A 19390-nucleotide genomic window follows, 5' to 3' on the forward strand; every position below is an offset into this window, starting at 1 on the left:
GCACTAAGTATTAGATGACACTGGTAACCAAGTTAATGCACAATTTGAGACAGTTTCTACTGACCCAGGTGGACATTATGGAGTGTACCAGTTACTAGAGTTCAGCAACCTGATGACATTAGGGAAGAAACTGTTCCTGAATTTTGTAGTTCTGCAAGGTATGCTTTGGAAGCACTTTCCGGATGATAGATGCAGGAACAGTCTGTAAGCAGGTTTAGTGCAGTCTTTGATTATTCCTCTGGTCCTGCTGAGACATCTGGATAAGTACAAGTCATGCGTAGGTGGTAAGGCGGTCTTAATAATCCTCTCAGCTGTCTTCAGTACTTTCTGAAGAGATTTGCGCTCACAGGTAGAGCAGTTTCCATACTATACTACAAGGCTTTTTGTCAGGATGTATTCTGTAGTACCTCTGTAGAAGGTAATGAGAACTGTCGATGGGAGATTAGCTCTCCTCGGCCTTCTAAAAAAGTGCAATCTCTGGTGTGCTTTCTTGATTATAGCATTTAACACCATAGAAATAATAGTCAATACCCAAGATTGCATTTAGTGATGGCTGTCCATATTCAGGAGGGTTGTGGGCTCCATCCCTGGTAAGAATTTACAGTGTCCAAAAGAGATACTATTCAAAAAACAGACTTAAACTGGAGAAATCTCTTTATAAAAAACACAATGACAATACAGCAAAGCTTTCAGGCATAAAACCCTTCCTCAGTGCATTACAAACCATCAATGGAAGACATGTTGAATAAATAAGGGTCTAACAATCATGTGACCAGCAGCCCATTAGTCACATGACATACACATATATATCATTAAAATACCTAAGTTTATACATTTAAAACAACATAAATAAATATATTATCTAATAAAAATATTACTATAACTTAGTTTGCTGTAAGTGTTTTAAAACTGGTTTTAATGTAACTACATCGTTAAGTCCTGGAAAATGATCTGCTTCTAGTCTGACTATCCATTGATACTCCTTTAGTTCAAGTATGTTGTTAATATCCCCACCTCGTGGTGTTTTTTCAACAGTACAGATAACTCTAAAGGAAAAACTGTGTTGATTACCCTGTTCTATTATATGTTTATACAGTGCGTTTGTAGTTACTGCTCTTTTTATTTCTGATCTGTGTTCAATGATTCTATCTTTAAGTCTTCTCACAGTTTTTCCTATATAAAATGACGTGCATTGTGAGCAAGTAGCCATGTATACTACTGATGTAGTGTTACAAGTAGCTTTTATATTAAAAGTATATAGTCTGTTTGTTATCGGATGTTTAAACTGATAGTTGGTACAGTCAGAGATATCAGGACAGCATGAACAATTAAAGCATTTATAGGTACCTGGTTTCTCAATTTTAGGAATGGGGTTAAAGACCATATCTTTATAACATAATTTTTGTTTAAGGGTGTTCATGTTCCTAAAAGAAAAATAAGGTCTATCTCCTACCACTTTCTTAACATTTATACAGGCCATTAATATTAGCCAATTTTTTTGTATGATATTCTTAACTAAATGTGTTTTTGCATTATAGGAAGTGACAAATCTGATTTTTGTATCATTATGCCTAGTTATTGTTAAGTTCCCATTAGTATAAATTGGTCTTAATGTAGTATTTCTATCTGCTATAATTCTATTTTTAACTTCTGATAAGAGACTACTACTATAACCACTTGTTATCAGTTCTTGAGACATAGCATCAAGCTGTTTAGTGAAATTAGTATCTTCTGTGTTTAGATTACTGACTCTACTGAGTTGTGATGTTACTATACTTCTAAACACATGTGGTGCATGCATACTCTGGAAGTGTAAGTACCTCCCTGAGTGCACTTCTTTCTGATGTATACTAGTATGTAAAGAGTCCTCCTTCTTATACAATAGTAGGTCCAGAAAAACTATTTTTTCATAAGAGCTTTCCATTTTAAACTTTAAAAATGTCGTGGTACTGTTTAAATAATGTAGAAAATCCTGTAATTCATTCTGTGTACCTTTCCACAACATAAAACAGTCGTCTACAAAGCGTTGATAGAAAACAACTTTCTCAGTAGATGAATTACCACTATTTAATAGATATTTCTGTTCCCATATATATAATTTGGATGCAAGTCCTTATGCAGAATAATAATGGCCATGCAGAACATTATATGCATAAAGTAGCAGAGAGTAGACTAAGAACTAAATCAACACGGAGAAAGGAGAAGGTACTAAAGAGCAAGAATTTACTGGAAAAAATTTGCAAAGGAACCAAGGTAATGATAGCAAATAATGAGGGAGGGAAAGTTAAAAACAATGGAAGAAGCCAAACAGAAGTTTGAACTGCAGGTGAGAGACTGCCTTCCATACCAGGTACTAATTAGAGAATACAGGCAGAGTAAGGGATAGGGAGCTCTAAGTGAAAGACCAGCAATGGTAGAGTTTTTAGAGGAGTCTAGAACAGAAGCAGCTATTAAAAAAAGAATAATTAGTAAGGCAAATAAAATATTGCATGATAACTCTAAGAAATAATCAAAGAAGATTAGAAATAATTTGGAAGAGAGGCTAGAAAGGCAATTTACCAACGAACAGTGGAAAGACATCAGTAAGGCTCCCACATATGCAGTAAAGTCCATAAAGTTTAGGAGTTATGATAGGAAGTATTTGCCTACAGAACCTTTCTTTGTGTAGATAGCAAATGCTGGATGTGTGACAGAAAAGGGGGAGGTAATCGAACATCTGTCTTGAAAATGTAAACAGTTGGCAGATTTAAAAAAAATCCCTACAGTGCTTTGTCTTAAATGTTGGGGAAGCAAACCATTGTAACTATAGTAATTAATTATTTTGAGTTGGGACACAGGCTCCGAATTTCTTACACATAGCAAGGACTTACGTTTAATGCTACTGTTTGTCAAAGAAAAACAGATAATAGCATTAGAAATGGGAAATCAAAATCTAAACCAACTGTAATTAAAGTACTGAATACTGTAAATGAGAGGACTTAAAAAAAGGAAAGGGCAAACTACATATAAGTAAACTGTGGCAACAATACATGCAGAATAATGTTCAGGAAGAGGAGTCAGGTTTGTGGAAAGAAAGGAATTGAGCAATTTCATGTGAGAGTGAATGCTAATTCTGAAAAAAATGTATATACTGCATAAACAATTTATTACAGTTTGTTTTATTTTATATTAATGAATGTGCACCCTTGTCACTCATTGAGTTATGATTTAACAAAAATGTTAATTAAAAAAAAAAAAAGAAAATCCAAAGCAAACCAATATTTTCAGACCTTAAATGGTAATATCAGTCGATAATATGCAAGCATCCAGTGCATACAGATATTCAAGATTTTTCTTCCTAAATTGTAATACCATACATTTTTGGGGTTGAGTAAGAGTTCTTTAGTGGCAGACCACTGACAAGGTTTAGAAAAACTTTCTTTTAGCTATGACTCTAGATCTGCATGTGACTTACTAACTTCCAAGTGTAGTATTATCAGAATAATATACGATACCTAGCACATAAAGATCATAAGTAAGGTCATTAATAAAAGTAGAAAACAGTAAAGGACACAAGACACAGCACCGAGGGACCCAAATGTTCAGGGTTCTATGAGGAGTGACTTTTAGTATGTGCTTGAAAGGTCCTATTTTCTACATAGTGACATCTGCCTGCAAGATAGCCTGTACAATCCCTGTAGGCATAGCTCTAACTGGGGCAATTGTGGCTCTTGAGCAATCCCTCAGATGGTATCCCTGAGAAGCAAAACTGTCTTCTGGAGTTAGCTGAGGGCCAAAACAGTCTTCATGCAGTACTTCTACACATCAGCTCTTTACTAACTTTAGGAAAAACTGTAGAAAAAAGTTATACTAGTTCCTTCCTACAATTACTAACACATACATATACAGACAGACATACACACACAAACACTTTCTGTCTCTGTAGGCAGTGTTTGAAATCATTTAAACAGCCACAATGTTAATTGAGACAGGTTAAATAATTACTGGTACTTTTGCAATTACACCATTGACATGCAGAGGCCAATCCATGTATCTTCCACAATGGCAGTTGAGCCCCCTAACAGTTCGAGCCAGAAACAGCTATCCCCTTTGGCCCACCACCGTAGCTACAACTTTGTGTTTAGGTTATGAGTAATTTAGTAGCAGGCTAATTTTAAGCTCACAAAGCCCACAACTCCAGGTTTTCAAGGAAGGAGAGGAGAGATGGAGTGATATGTAGAAAACCAGGTCTTCAATCTGTTTAAATAACTGTTTAAGTAGTCAAAGTCAAACTAAACTTTATTGTCATTCAGAAATCACACAAGTGCAAAAACTGAACAAATTTCCGTGTCTCTGGACTCAATGTGCAGGCAACATATAGACTATTTTTCACAGACATTTACACATATAACACCTGGCTATTACATCACTGGCATGCAGGCAAACAGACTAATACTGCACATAATTAGAAACACATTTTAACAGTTTTCAAAGTGAACACTGACATGCATCAGACTTTAGTATTGCGCAGGTACTTGGTTAAGACATTGCACTGATCCTTGCACAGAAAGAGACATTTAAGTATTGCACTGTGAACATTAGAGTATTGCACTACGGACCTTAGAGTATTGCACTATGGTTAATTTATGAATTCGCAACATGTATTGCACTAAAAGAAGAGATATTTTACTGCACTGCTACTGCCCTAGAAGGCCTATACTTTATAGTCATGGTGAATACTGCACTAAGTATTAGATGACACTGGTAACCAAGTTAATGCACAATTTGAGACAGTTTCTACTGACCCAGGTGGACATTATGGAGTGTACTAGTTACTAGAGTTCAGCAACCTGATGACATTAGGGAAGAAACTGTTCCTGAATTTTGTAGTTCTGCAAGGTATGCTTTGGAAGCACTTTCCGGATGATAGATGCAGGAACAGTCTGTAAGCAGGTCATACCTCTCAACCTGGAAACATCAAAAATCTGGACAAAGCCCACAAAAAATAGGTACAAATCTGTACGCTGATTAACATAAAATTTGCATGCATAATTATGCAACCCGCCTACTCCCGTGGAATTGTGGGATACCATCTTTCAAACGCAAACTGAAGAACAGATAACCAAAATAAGGCACCAGAGTCCCCCTGCAGCCATTCCAATGTCCCATTACTTGGGTATTTTGCACCATTTACCATAAACGCTAATGTGCATACTGCTTTACTTCTACAATGATTATTTGGATTTTATATTTACATTTTATAGCACAATGCACAAACACTAATAGACATCTGCTAAACAAATCAATACTGTCTCACAGTGAAAATAGACTTAGCATCATAGCTCTCAACCTCTTAGCACAAAAAACCTGGATAAAGCCAATAATGGAGGAATACAGAATTAATTTCTCACTTCTCACCATAGCTCTCAACCTCTTAGCACAAAATAAAACTGGAGAAAGCCAATAATGGGGCAATATAGCCCCCAAAAATATGGAGAAATTTCAAATACTGATCTTATAAACTCAAAAAATGCTAGAATAAACGGTTTTGTGTTACCATTTATTTCTGAAAAATATGAAGTCTGAAATTCTCATGCCTATAATTATTTAGTGGATTCAATCCTTCACTGATTTGCCACAAAAATGCAGAAAACCACAGATTTTATGAGGAACAGAACAAAAATATGAGGCATAAATCTGGAAGTGGTGGTGGGTAGGGACTTCAGGCTCGTCTTACCTGTACCCAAGGTTCATGGTTTGAGCCTGAGTACCTCTAGCCACCAGGAATATTCACCTGGGGCATTTTACACAAACAGGCACACACACACACATATGCACTCACTCACTTACTCTCCTCACAACAACATGTACACAACACAATATCTAGCTCTTTAACTAGCCTGTAACCTAACCCACAAGCAATCAGATACACACTCCTACCTCTAATGCTAAAACATTCACTATATCTTAATCTTTCAGCAATAGTAAATGAACCTCATACAACCTCTAAAAATGTGGATGTTTGAAGCATTAAGATGTGGATCATCTGACATTACAGTCTTTCAACAAAACATGTGTATCACATCAACAAATAAACAAAAGCAATTCTGACAAACTTAAGTATGTGTTGTACCTAATATGAATAAACCATTTTTTCAGCTTACTCATTGCTTAGCTGAGATGGCATTCATTTGCAGGCTAGCGGGTGACATGTCTTTTATTAATAGCTGTTTAATAGAATGCTCATTGATCTCAGCGGACGGAATGAATTCATCAGTAGTGGATCGTAACCACTGCTGTACCTTTACTCTGCTTCTACTAGACAAATCCAATTCTGACACAACTTGCTGTCACGATTATTTTTTTTTGCTTGAAACACTTCACAGATATTGCAATTAATCAGCATCTCCTTCTCAGTCAAGGCAGTGATACCATATTTATAAATGATTTTCACCATGTTATTTCCATATTCTAACAGAACTTGCTCTAAAATTGTGTGACGTGATGCACTCAGTTCAAATCCCAGATATATTTAAGAACAGCATGTTGTTAGCTTGAGCCATATCAATTATTACAAATAAACCACATTGAAAATTAGAAAACAAATGTATATATACATGCATGCATACATAAATAGCATCAGTGCACAATATAAGTCTTTAGGCTTGTGGTGCTGGTATGATAACATGAATTATGCCTCTAATACTTATATAGAGGAATAAATCTTAAAAGGGGATGAAATTGGCTTGAACTTACATTTGGAGCTAAAAGGACACCAGCAGCAGATTTTGTATTAATTTCTTTGTTGGCTCTGATGTTGAAAATCGTTTGTATGTCTTAAGTTCAACGAGTTTATTTACTCATATACAGCTCAAAAACATGAAGCACTCTTTGCAAGTGGTTTTAATGTCTCTTTAAATGGAAAATGCTTCCTTCCTTCATTCATTCATTTCTGCCTGAGTGGATCAAACACATAAATCCATTGTCAGAATCTGCCTACACTTTTATCAATCAACCAGGTGCCCTTCCACAAAAACAATGTGAGGAAAGGAATTAAAAGATTATTCAGTACAGCCATTAAACAAAGAAACTAGAACAGTCCATTTACAACTGGCAGCTAAGAAAATTCCAAAATATTCCTCATAAAAATCTTGCAAAAGTTATAATTTAAAATAAGTTCAGCAGCATTCAAACTGCACTTTAAAAATATTTACTTCAGACACTGCTTTTCCTTATATACATCTATAAAGCTAGTTTCTCGTGTAACAATGGGCCTTAGTTAAGAATAAATATTTTAAAGTGTTAATACTGCCAGTCTTAGATAACTATACTCATTTCCATCCTGAACAATGTAACCTCCAAACAAAATGCAGTTTATAAGGAAAGGAACAGCAAGGTAGTTTGTCTATCAGAAATACTTTCTTTAAAAGCTACTTCTCAGTGCACACTGGGGTGTATAATACATTACTCCTGCTAGGTAATGAGTGATCAGTCAAGAGTGAAGCAACTGTTTATGGGAAAATACAAACAATGGCAAAAAATTGACTCATTTACTAAATAATTTTGTAGATGTTATTGAAAACCCATGAGTCACGACAGATACACTGGCCTCAAAAATTCCTATAAAATATGCATCTATACATATATAAAGACAAATATTCACATTATCTCTCTCTCTCTCACACACACACACACACACGCACACACACACGCACGCACACACACACACACACACACACACACACACACACACACACACACGCACACACACACACCAACGCACACACACACACACACACACACACACACACACACACACAGTGAAACCTTAAGCAAAAGGGTACCCAACTACCTGTCAATGTCATCAGAACTCCTAATCACGGTGCAGTTATGGATTGCAGCAGTCCCCAAGTATTCAAACAAAAGCAAATCTGCTTGGAAAGTGGAAACGGCAGAATCATAATGGCAACTCCAATATTCAAAACGGATGCCGCATAGCTGAAAAGTAGACTTTGCCCGGCAAAACGGCAACTCGAGTATTCAAATGGACGCTCGCGTATGCCTGAGCTTAATTCGACAGGTTAACGGAGCTGACGTCATCACGCACGTGATGACGTCAGCTCTGAAAGCGCGAAATCTAAATAAATAGATTTAAAAATCGGAAATGAAGGGGTGCCACTCGGGAATCGTGGCACCCCTTCATTGGGACCCCAAAACTCGGTAAAAACCGAGCAATTCGGGACAGTTGGGAGGTCTGAAGCAGGTTGAGTGCAGTCTTTGATTATTCCTCTGGCCCTGCTGAGACATCTGGATAAGTACAAGTCATGCGTAGGTGGTAAGGCAGTCTTAATAATCCTCTCAGCTGTCTTCAGTACTTTCTGAAGAGATTTGCGCTCACAGGTAGAGCAGTTTCCATACTATACTACAAGGTTGTTCATCAGGATGTATTCTATAGTACCTCTGTAGAAGGTAGTGAGAACTGTCGATGGGAGATTAGCTCTCCTCAGCCTTCTAAAAAAGTGCAATCTCTGGTGTGCTTTCTTGATTATAGCATTTAACACCATAGAAATAATAGTCAATACCCAAGATTGCATTTAGTGATGGCTGTCCATATTCAGGAGGGTTGTGGGCTCCATCCCTGGTAAGAATTTACAGTGTCCCATCCACTCATCCATGTTCCTATTGAACAGTGTCATAGAGGTGCTCTGTTTCATATGAATTGGTAGCCTGTTCCAAACACAAAGCAGTCACTGGCAGAAAAATCTGTCCTTCCTGCATGTCCTATTTAAGTTGCAGGCCATATTTAGGTCCCTGAAATGGGTAACCCTAGTCCCGTTTAATTTACAGATATGCAGCAAGTTCATTAAGTTTGGGTCTTAGATTATTCTCTAGGCCAGGCATAAGTCTCCCCTAACAAGTCTATATTATATGGAGTATAGTGACAGGGAATTTAGTCTGTCTGTGTAAGGCACATGTTGGAGCTCTTTGATCTTATTTGTTAGAAACCTCTGAGGTCTCTCTAATTGCTGCTGGTGCTTAGTACGGTACACGGCAAATGGGCTGTTATACTCAATTATGGGGTGGATAACTGTCGAGTATAAGGGGGTTATAGCTTATTTTGCTCTCGAGGCAATGCATTTACTAATCAAGTGTAGAAAGCTTTCCTTACTACAGTAGACACATTGTGGTCAAAATTAAGGTCATAGTCAACTTGTGATCCCAGGTCCCTTACCACTTCATGGGCACTTAAGGTATTGTTGTTGATTTGATAGTGTGAGGGGGCACTGTTTGTGCTCAAGGGAATGATGACGCATTTCTTTGCATTTAGTTTGAGACCGTGACTAATACACCAGTCGTTGGTTTGCGTGAGACCCTCCTGGAGTATACTGACATCATTTTGGGAGTCAATGATTGCACCTTGTTTGCAGTGTCTGCAAACTTGGGTCAGCCACAACCCCTTAGTTTTTACCTAAACTTCTGAGAAGTATATACCAAACAGTAGGGGGCCCAGCTCTGACCCCTGTGGTACCCCGCTGGAAACAGGTCTGCTGGGTGATGCGGAGTCACCCACTTTGATAGTGTGTGACTGGTTTTGTGAACCAGTTGGCAACCTTTCTTACAATGAAGGGGTTTACATTCAGCTTGCTAAGTTTATTGGTAATGCCTGAATGCGGGATTGTGTTGAAAGCCTTTGTCAGGTTGGGGTATGCTGTGTGCACAGATTTGCCTTCATTAGTAGCCTTGGTCACATTTTTCAAAGAAATCCACTACATTTAACAGGCAGGATCTGCTCTTCATGAAGCTGGAGTGGGTAGGATCCAGGGTTTAGAGGTCACATATGTCTTTATTTATGAGGTCCATAATGATACGTTCCTTGACCTCAAAGATGAGACTGGTCAGGCTTATGGGTCTGTAATTCCCTGGGTCTGTTGCCAGGCCACTTTTGTGGAGGGGAATAATTGTGGCTGTTCTCCATTCCACAGGAATAAAGCCTGTGGTTAGGCTATGATTAAAAAGGATACTTAGTGGTGATGCCACTTCATGTTTTAGCCTGTTTAGAAGACAGCCTGGGATGTTGTCTGGTCCCATAGAGGCTGTGTGTTTTGGCTTGGACAAGGCTTTGAGGACCTGCTCTTTAGATATGCATGGGGGGGGGTAAGGTTTGTTGCACATGAGGAGAGGATAAGGGAGTGAAATGTTCAGAAAACCTATCCACTAGCAGGTTTGCTATTTCTGTGGGGCCAGTGTGTGTGATGCAGTTGCCCACTAGTTCTGCATATGCTTGGGTCCTACCCCTTAGGTTAAGTACGCAGCTGTAAAAGGCATTATCATTATCCTTGGCTGTACTTGCTAAATTTCTCTCAAAGGAGCCCTTAGAGAATTTGACAAGTTGTCTTATTTGCCTGTTGAGGCTGAGGAAAGTGTTTTTCCATTGTTAGGGCCTTACCTTTGTTTTCCTGGACAGCAACTTTATGCACTTATGATAATGTTTGTTGATGCTGGATGTTCACCATAGCACCTTGTTTTTACTTGGGGCTATGGCTTTGATTCTTTCTGGTACGGTCAAGTTTATACACTTGTGGAAGTGATATTACAGGGCTTTAGTGTAAGCCTCGGCACAGTTACCACTTCCAGCTTGGGGTGGGACTTGGAATGCAGCATTTATACCTTCACCTAGAAGGGTATTGTTTGCCTTGGTGAAGTTTTTTAGTCTGCTTTCACCCTTTGCGAGTTCTACTGTTAGTGCCAGCTCAAAGGTGGCTAATTTGTGTTCAGTTTTAACTAATGAAGGTCCACCAGTTGTGGCAGTGCATCTGTTTGACATGTTGGTGAGGACCAGATCCAGAATGTTTATTCCCCTTGTCAGGGTATGGCCAATTTGTTCCAGGGCATTTGAATTAACAGAGTCAAGGAACTTTTGCACTAGCGAGATAGGGCTAGTGTAGGTTTCCCAGTTTTGGTGGAATAACTGAAATCCCCCATAACCAGTGTGTTTGGTAAAATTTGGATTGTCTCCAGTTTGGTCAAGTAGGCTTCATGGGAAATATGACCCATGGTAGGGGATCTATAACTGGCTATGACTTGAATGGGGGTCTTACCCACCGTAACCTGGACCTGGAGTAACTCCATGGAGTTGTTTAGTCTAACTAGATGGGAGCTGAATTTATCTCAAATATAAATCGAAACACCACCTCCTTTGGTTTTCACACTTTCATTTTGCAGTCTAAAGGTGTGGAAGGGATTGTCGCCTTGCAAGGCCGGGATACTCTCTGAGGCCTTGAAACAGGTTTCTATGACTGCACAGATATCTACATCTTCTAGCGAAAGAAGTGCTTCCAGGTAGTGCAGTTTTTGATTTACGTTCCTAGCATTTAGCAGCTTGACCCTTATTTTGTTCTGACTGGTTAACTTCACACTGGTAATATTTTTGAGACCTTGCCTAAAAAAGGCACTATGGGGGAGGCAAGAGCCTTTGCCCACAGCTGAAGGCCTACAGGTGCCAGGTGCAAACTGTCTTTGGCAAAGCAGTGAGGTTTCTAGACCATGACTTCCCAGGCTGACAGGAACTGGATCCTCATTGAATGACACCAAAATCTGAGCCAATTATTGAAATCAATCATTTTGTTTATACTGTGGCATCATCCTAGGTGAGGGTAGTATGCTGCTCAAGGCTAGGTACATACCTGCCTGGGACACCTACTCATTGAGTTCAACCATGTCCTCATTCCAGATGTTTGACTACTGGATGAAGTTTTGTCTTGTGACTCAGTTCTGGCTTCCCCAACACAGTCCTACACATCACATGTGGTATTGCTGCTTTTGAACCATTCCTACTATCCTCAGTTGTGAACAATATCTCAAGATGTTTAAATTCTTCCACTTGAGGCAACTTAACTGGAAAGAGGCATTTACTTTTTTCTAAAAAAATGACCTCTGATTTGGAGTTCCAGATTCTGTCCTAGAAGAATCGTACTGGGCAGTGAATTACTACACGCATGCTGGGGATCACAATTAGTTGACAGTGAGAGGCAACATTATCTGAAAACAACAAATGTACAACTTTCACATCCCCAAACTGAAGTTTCTCCAGATTTTGACTATGCCTTTATATCTTGTACATGAAAATAACAAAAAAGGGAGACAACAAGAAAAACCCTAACCAAGTCTTTTTTTCCCCCCCTTCCATGTGATCAATCAGCTTGTATATGAGGCTATCCAAAGTTCACCCTCTATGGCCTTACAAAACTCCTTCCATGTCTGGGCCTTTGCTTCATTGATTACCACAAGTGCTACATTCCTGTCTTGTTTGTAACTATTAGTCAAATATACGGACACCTGCTAACAATAAAATGAAGGCATTTTTCTTTAACCTGACAGCTTTTCTCAACACTGCTGTCCATCAGTAGGTCATAGGTTTACTACCATGACAAATGCCAACCACCATTTTCCCACAGCTTCTTGTCAGTGCTGCAACTATCGCGGTCTTGAGGCACCACCATGTCATACGGGATAAAGCCTTCACTACAACTCAAGTAAACAAAGTTGAATTAGTGGCATGGGCAATCCAGTTGTTGGGAAGAGAGGATGGGCATGCCTACAGGGGGAGGGGAGAGTGAGGGGTGCACATTCAGAACACGTCACAGTTTGATTTCCCTAGTGGAAACCAAGGAAACAATCAAGAATTACTGTCTTTTTGTATGGCTAACTTCAGGCTAACAACAGGGGTAGTTCAGGGTTGATACCCATTGCATTACCATTCTTCATGGTGCTACCAGATGTGTGCATACAGAGGAACTAAATGAGAAAAATGCTCCTTCTTCACCAGTGCAACACTGTCCTACAATGACTTGATCTCCTAACTGGCACCAACCTTAATTGTAACTAGTTTAGGGGAATAAGGAGGGATAGACTGACTGGGAAATCTTGAGCAGGCACTGGGGGGGTCAGCTGATGGCCGGCTATATGGGAGAAAAAAAAAGAGCTAAAAAAAACTGAGGCCTTGATCAGGGTTCATTTAAACTCCAGGCACTCAACATCTCTAGGTTTGTATGCAAGTACTAGTCAGAGCTGTCCTTATGGACTATTTTAAGCCTAGCCAATTTTCCTTGGTGACAATCAATTCTTGTGCCTCTTGTCTGTGAGGTAAACACCTTAACCACTATGGTACCCCGAAACACAAATGCAATGGGCACATCAAAGTTCTTCCAGAAGTGGAAGTTGAATTCTCCTCACAAAGAAGCACTGATCAGGAATTCTCTGAACAGCGTCGTACAGACTAGGACTTCTCAGTTTTGCCCAGCCTTTGCTCAGCACCTCCTCTTGACCTGAATATCAAGAATGCATAGTTTGCTACTTTGTTTAAATTATTAGATAAATTACAAGTAAGCTACTTGTCAAAGAAAATCAATAAAAACATTTTGAGTAAAAAGAATGCACAGTCTCAGTTCTGAATGCATAACTACAAAGCCAATCAGTGACATTTGGTCCAAGATGCACCTAAAAGCATGCTTGTATTCAAATATGATATTTGCTATGGATAATCCCTGACTGACAACAAAGTCCAACAATTATTCAATTGGGCTAAAAAGGCAAGCCACTCTTCACAATCACTTCCCTTCACGTATCCCCATCACTGCTAAGTGAGCACTGACATCTTCTAGTAGAACAACAGAATTCCTATGCCATACTCTACCAAGCACCTCACCCATGATCTCTCAGAAGGCTGAATACTCCAAAAGTTTTTTGGGTGCATGTGCATAACTGCATTCAAAGCTTCTTATTGAAAAAAATACAAATTATATATTTATTTATTTCTCTTTGTTGACTGGGAAAAGTCTAATTGGATAAAACCCATTTTCAGAGGAGGCCTAGGAAGAAAAGCTCCACATTTAATTTTTACATGATGCACACTTATAATTGCAAGGTAAAAAACATCTACAAGTGAGCTTATTTACATGATTTTTAAATTATTTCTTATATGGTCATAGTATTTTAACACAAAAAAGAGAACTGAATATAAAATGGCTAATTATTGAATAGAAATTAAAATACAACAGCAGTTAATGTATTTATGGCATGATAGCTGCACAGAAAAGATCAAACTGGGGTGTTTTTGAGTTTAGTAATATATTACAGACAGACATAGTAATGTAGCTTAAACATTGATGATAACAGAGATATGAAAGGAGTAATTATGGCCATGAGCAGGAAGATGAATGGACAGAGGAGGAATATATTAGTTAGTGGTGGGGTGTGAGAGAAGGAGGAGGAGGAAGAGTTTAGGGAATCAGTGTAGTACAAGGAGGAACAATAAGGTACAAAATACTGTGAAGCAAAGTGGCTGTAAGTGCACTGAGTAAAGCTAGCCAGGTGAGCAAGAAGTAGGTTGGACAGCAGGCTAGTTTTGCATGGGTGCTGATAAAGCAACATTTTGAAATTATTTAAGTTCTCTATACGTTTTAACTGTGTGGGGATTTCATTCCAGAGTTTTGACACATAATGGGAACAGAGAGAGTCTCCAGCACTGCTGAATGCCTTACTGACACATACTAAGAGTTGATTGCTAGAGCTAAAGTCTCCAGTGGATGAATAGTACATTAGATTATTCTGAAATACAGGGCATTTGTCTGGAGAGTACAATAGGTTGTGGACAATAAGTAGTTTTGACTATCTCAGCTGGTTTGGTAGTTCAAGCCAGGTTAATTGTTTTAATGCAAGGCAGTGGTGTGTTTTATAAGGCTGAGACACTAATATAATAACTCCATATAAATGGACATTAAAACCACAGTCGCAACAACCTCAAAAACCTACATAATTGAAATATGAAAACAAACCTTATAAAGGCAGCAAACAAAAAATATATGTTTGACAAATGTATTGAAGATGTGTCTTCCATCTTGACAGTGTTATAGCATTAACAAAAGGTGGAATACTAAGAAAAAATATCTTCTGTATAACTACTTTTTCTCTCCTAAGCAATGCAAGTCGTTTGATCGTGAGGAGAAGCTAATTTCATTCATGCATCTCAGTTTTGGAAGATCATATCGTTAGCAGTTATCTTTAAATTCACATTCCACCTTCCTAAAATCTTTATTTACACAATTACAGCATACCTTTGTTGCCAGCATAACCACTAGAGAATGACACAAAATGTGACAATTACTTCATGTGCGGGGGAACTCATCTTCCACACACACACACACACATACCTATTCTAAGATAAAATCATTTTGAAAAGTGGGAAAAATCAAACTTTCAAGTTTGATGTCCAGTTCTACCAAAATTTGAAATTCTAGTAATGTACATGACTTTCACATACTTGATGCAATAGAACTTGACCTAACTCTATGCTCCCACACATTTTCCCGTCTGTATCTCACAGTCATACTGTGGTAATTGCTGTGTTCAGTAGCACAAAATCCAACTGAACAGCACCCAAACTAGGGGACTGTGAGCACTCCCAAACTCATCTAGGGCCTGTAATGGTAGTCAGCTATAGGCTACAAAAGAGGCAACCCCTTACTCGAGAAGCCTTCTTTCAGACTGAATACTGTGATTCCAGATAAGATCAACTAAATCTAACGGGTAATTTCAACCTCCTGCATAAGCCCTCTTTTCCCAGGACTAACATAACATTCCTTGCCCCAAGAGTCACTTAGCACTGCCTGAGTCTAGGTTGTCCTAATCCATCTTACTTCTTCTTTCCCCCTAGTTGACATTACACCTAAACAACCCCCCCACCTTGTTGATGGTGAGGTCACACAACTCCACACTGTTTTCCAGTAGACTCTGGCTAGGCCATGTAGGTGACCTGCACACAAGTACACTTCTGGTTGTAAATATGTAAATAGTTGGTACACTTTGTTTTCTGCTTTATTGTATATATACACATTTATATTTACCAATACTGTCTGTTAATTTGTGAGAAGATACAGGGATTGTTTTAAATTTAATTGTGAAATAATGCAAAATCTCTTGCTTGTTATGTACAGTCGTAACTATGTAAATAGTTGATACTCTGTTTGCTGCTTCACTGTAGCTTTACATCATTCTGCAGATAATACTACTCAGTGTTAAAATGAACTGCACATGTGTTTGACTTTTTAATGTCCAATATTTATTTTTCTTCTTGGTTGTATTAAAATATACGGTAATTGTATTTCCCTACACACTCAGTTTGCATCAAATATTTCTTCCACTTAAATCCACATTCTCTATTAGTTGTGGGTAGAACCTGAAAATGATTCCTGAGATGGTGACATCAGTCCTCTACCAGATAACACATTGAAATAAACAAATTCATATTCAAAGACATGAGTTTGTATACACACAAACTCACACACACACACCTAAACGTATATGCACACGCACACACATGCATGCACACACATGTACAGTACCATATAAGCCTGGCCCCAAGAGTCGGTCCCAGTGTCCCTATTGTTGAAAAGATTCTTAGATTATTTAAATGAACCACAATGAGGGACTTTTGAAATATAGATTGTCTGGTCCCACCTCCTAAACAAACTGTCAATGGTGCTCCTGTCAGGAGTATGAAATTCCAGACAACATAACTGTAAGGATCTCTAGAACATGCAAACTTTCTCTATTATGATAAGATCACAATTCCAAGAGGGGCTTAACATTCTGTCCATGAAAATCCCTTGTGTAAGTAAGGGTGGAGCAACTCTGACACCCACTGTACACTCCACCTATGGGCTGTGAATGGGTGGGCACAAGGGGGAGACTTAACAGAAAAGATTAAACTCCCTGATAGTTGCCTTAATGATGGCTCCTCCCAAATGACCCTCATCCCTAGTGATGGGAGAACAAATGAGCCAAATGACTGAGAGGTATGTCTTACAAGTTGACAAAGGGTATGCCACTGTGGAGTTTTATTCCAAAAATTAGATGTTGCATTGAGTTTCACCACAATAAGCTGTACCGTGCGAGCCATTTTTCACATTTTTCCCCTATGGTGTGACTGTGGAATTGGTACACGGCCGGCCTTAGGCATAGGCGAACTAGGCCACCGCCTAGGGCGCCGTATAGCCGGCCTTGTAAAGGGCGGAATTTTATGTATTTATTTATTTAATTTAATTAATGTACTTTTGTTATTTTGCAGTCTTCTTGGCACCCTGTCTCTGAGTGAAGAGAGCTGAGAAGATCGCAAAATAACAAAACCATAGAGCGAAGGGAAGGGGGAAGTGCCTTCCCACTTTTATAGCATCAGGGTGGCCAGAAGGCTGGCTTCAACAAGTAAAAAAAAAAATATTCTGACGTCACGAGTGGAACTTAAATTAGTTCAGTGAAGAGAGGGGTTAAGGTCATCATGCGTGCACGTGTGGCCGTTCCGATTTTGGGGTAACTGAAAATTTGTTAGGCTACTCAATGGTTAAGCCTGGTAACAACCTTTAATTTAAACTGTAAAATGGTTGTTGTTGTGTCTTTCGGCTTTTCCGGCACATAAAAATCTACTGCCAATCATTAGCAGACCGGAGTTCCGCTGTGGCGACCCCTAACCGGGGTTAGGGGTCGCCACAGCAGAACTCCGGTCTGCTAATGATTGGCAGTAGATTTTTATGTGCCGAGTTGCCAGCTCTGACGCACAACCTTCAACAAAGGTACGCCCATTCACGCATGTCTCCACACAGAAGACACTCTAGCTGAGAATCGAACAGGACAATGTCTTACTGTGAGGCGACAACGCTACCGCAGCACCACCACCACAGAACTGTAAATTGGTACAATATAAAAATTGAAGAACATTCCAACAAACACAACTTACAGTCTCAACAGCCAGCTTGACACTAATCATACATATGCACCAGCTGTATGTGGATGGGGCTATTTAGTAAGAAGTTATACAGTCTGTAAGTATGGTGTAGTGTGCAGTATTGCATGTTGTATTGTTATGAAGATTTCTTAGCAGAAGGAATGTGAACAATGAAGTCGTTTGGTTATTTCTGAAGAGTACAGATGTCATTTGCTGAATGTCAGACAGAAAGTGAAAGCAGTTTTGAGATTACACTATATATTTGAGTCATTAGTGCTGCTGACATGCATTTAGTGCAAACTTCATTTTGTTAACAAACATACATTCATAATATTTAATTAATTCATTCATTTGCTGACTGCCTGCCTAATCCATTTCAGAGCTGCAGAGGATCTGTAGCCTGTTTTAGGACTTACTGGATACAAAGAAAATAAACTGTCATCCACACATTATATGTATCACCGCAGACAACTTGGAGGATTCCTAATTCATCTGTGGCATGCCTTTGGGGTGTGGGAGGAAACTGGAGCAGCTGCCAAAAACCAGCATAGACACATGCATGCTCTGCACAAAAGGTGCTACAACCAAGAACCAAACCAGAGAACCACACTGAGGCAGCCATGCTAACCGCGGGACCACTGTGCCCCCACTTTTTTAAATGGCCAATCTGCCTACCCTATTCTTACCCTTCTCTGCCATCCATATACTAACCATTTACTAACCGTTGTTAGGTATCTGACTGAGTGCTAAATGTGGTTATAAGACAGAATGTGCACTTCCCTTAAGGAATATATATATATATATATATATATATATATATATATATATATATATATATATTTTTTTTTTTTTTTGCCACATTTTGCCCTTTTTGCTTCAGTCTTTCCCCACATAATCTTATTGCTTTCTGCCATAAAATTAAAGCTTAGGAAGTAATGAATTATCACAATAACAGAAAGAGCAACGACTGACAGTGAAGAGCACATAAGATGCATAATGAATTCATCCTTGACACTTAATGTGGGTTACCATATTGAATAATTATTACTACAATGTATTTGATTTGTTGTCTCCTTATTCAGCAGTGACATGGAAAAGGTGGTGTGTGTATGAGATGGTTATAACATCACAGGTTGGCATTTTAGATTTTTTTTTTAATTCTGTGCTCAAATACACATGCATGGACTCAGTCTTTCACTTAAAATTTTCAAGGCTTTTGAATACCTCACAAAGTTCCTGTTAGACTACTAAGAGTTATAAAGACAAATGCTTTGAGTGATGTAGCTGATTCATTTTATTGCTTTACTACTGGCTGTATTGAAACAAAGTTCATATGCATTTCTTTGTCAGTTCTGTTAAACTAGGACAAGTAGTTTCCTTAAAACCTCTTGATTCTTGCTGGTGAGCTTCTAATTGTACTGGCAGATTCACACAAACTATCTAATAATGCCTTATTTTCCTAATAGTCATTTATCTTCAGGATGTATTAAAAAGGTCATCATTTCCCAGTAGAATAATTTGCCCTTTTTCTGGCATTGCATTTGTTTCCTGTGTAAGATTTTGGATCACTTTTCTGTTTCCTGAAATTCTTACTTCTATGTAAGTTTTACAGTTTATCGTTTCATTCCAAAAGGT

The 19390-nt window shown here is 38.7% G+C and overlaps 1 protein-coding gene across 1 annotated transcript in view; it reads right to left on the reverse strand.

Moving 5' to 3' along the window:
* Positions 1–19390, reverse strand: part of GSTCD (glutathione S-transferase C-terminal domain containing) — a 1728465-nt gene that overhangs the window by 1263464 nt on the left and 445611 nt on the right. The gene's annotated exons all lie outside the window — the stretch shown is intronic.

This window comes from Protopterus annectens, chromosome 2.part0, assembly GCF_019279795.1.
Source record: "Protopterus annectens isolate FY-2018-M chromosome 2.part0, PAN1.0, whole genome shotgun sequence".
Lineage (NCBI taxonomy): Eukaryota > Metazoa > Chordata > Ceratodontiformes > Protopteridae > Protopterus > Protopterus annectens.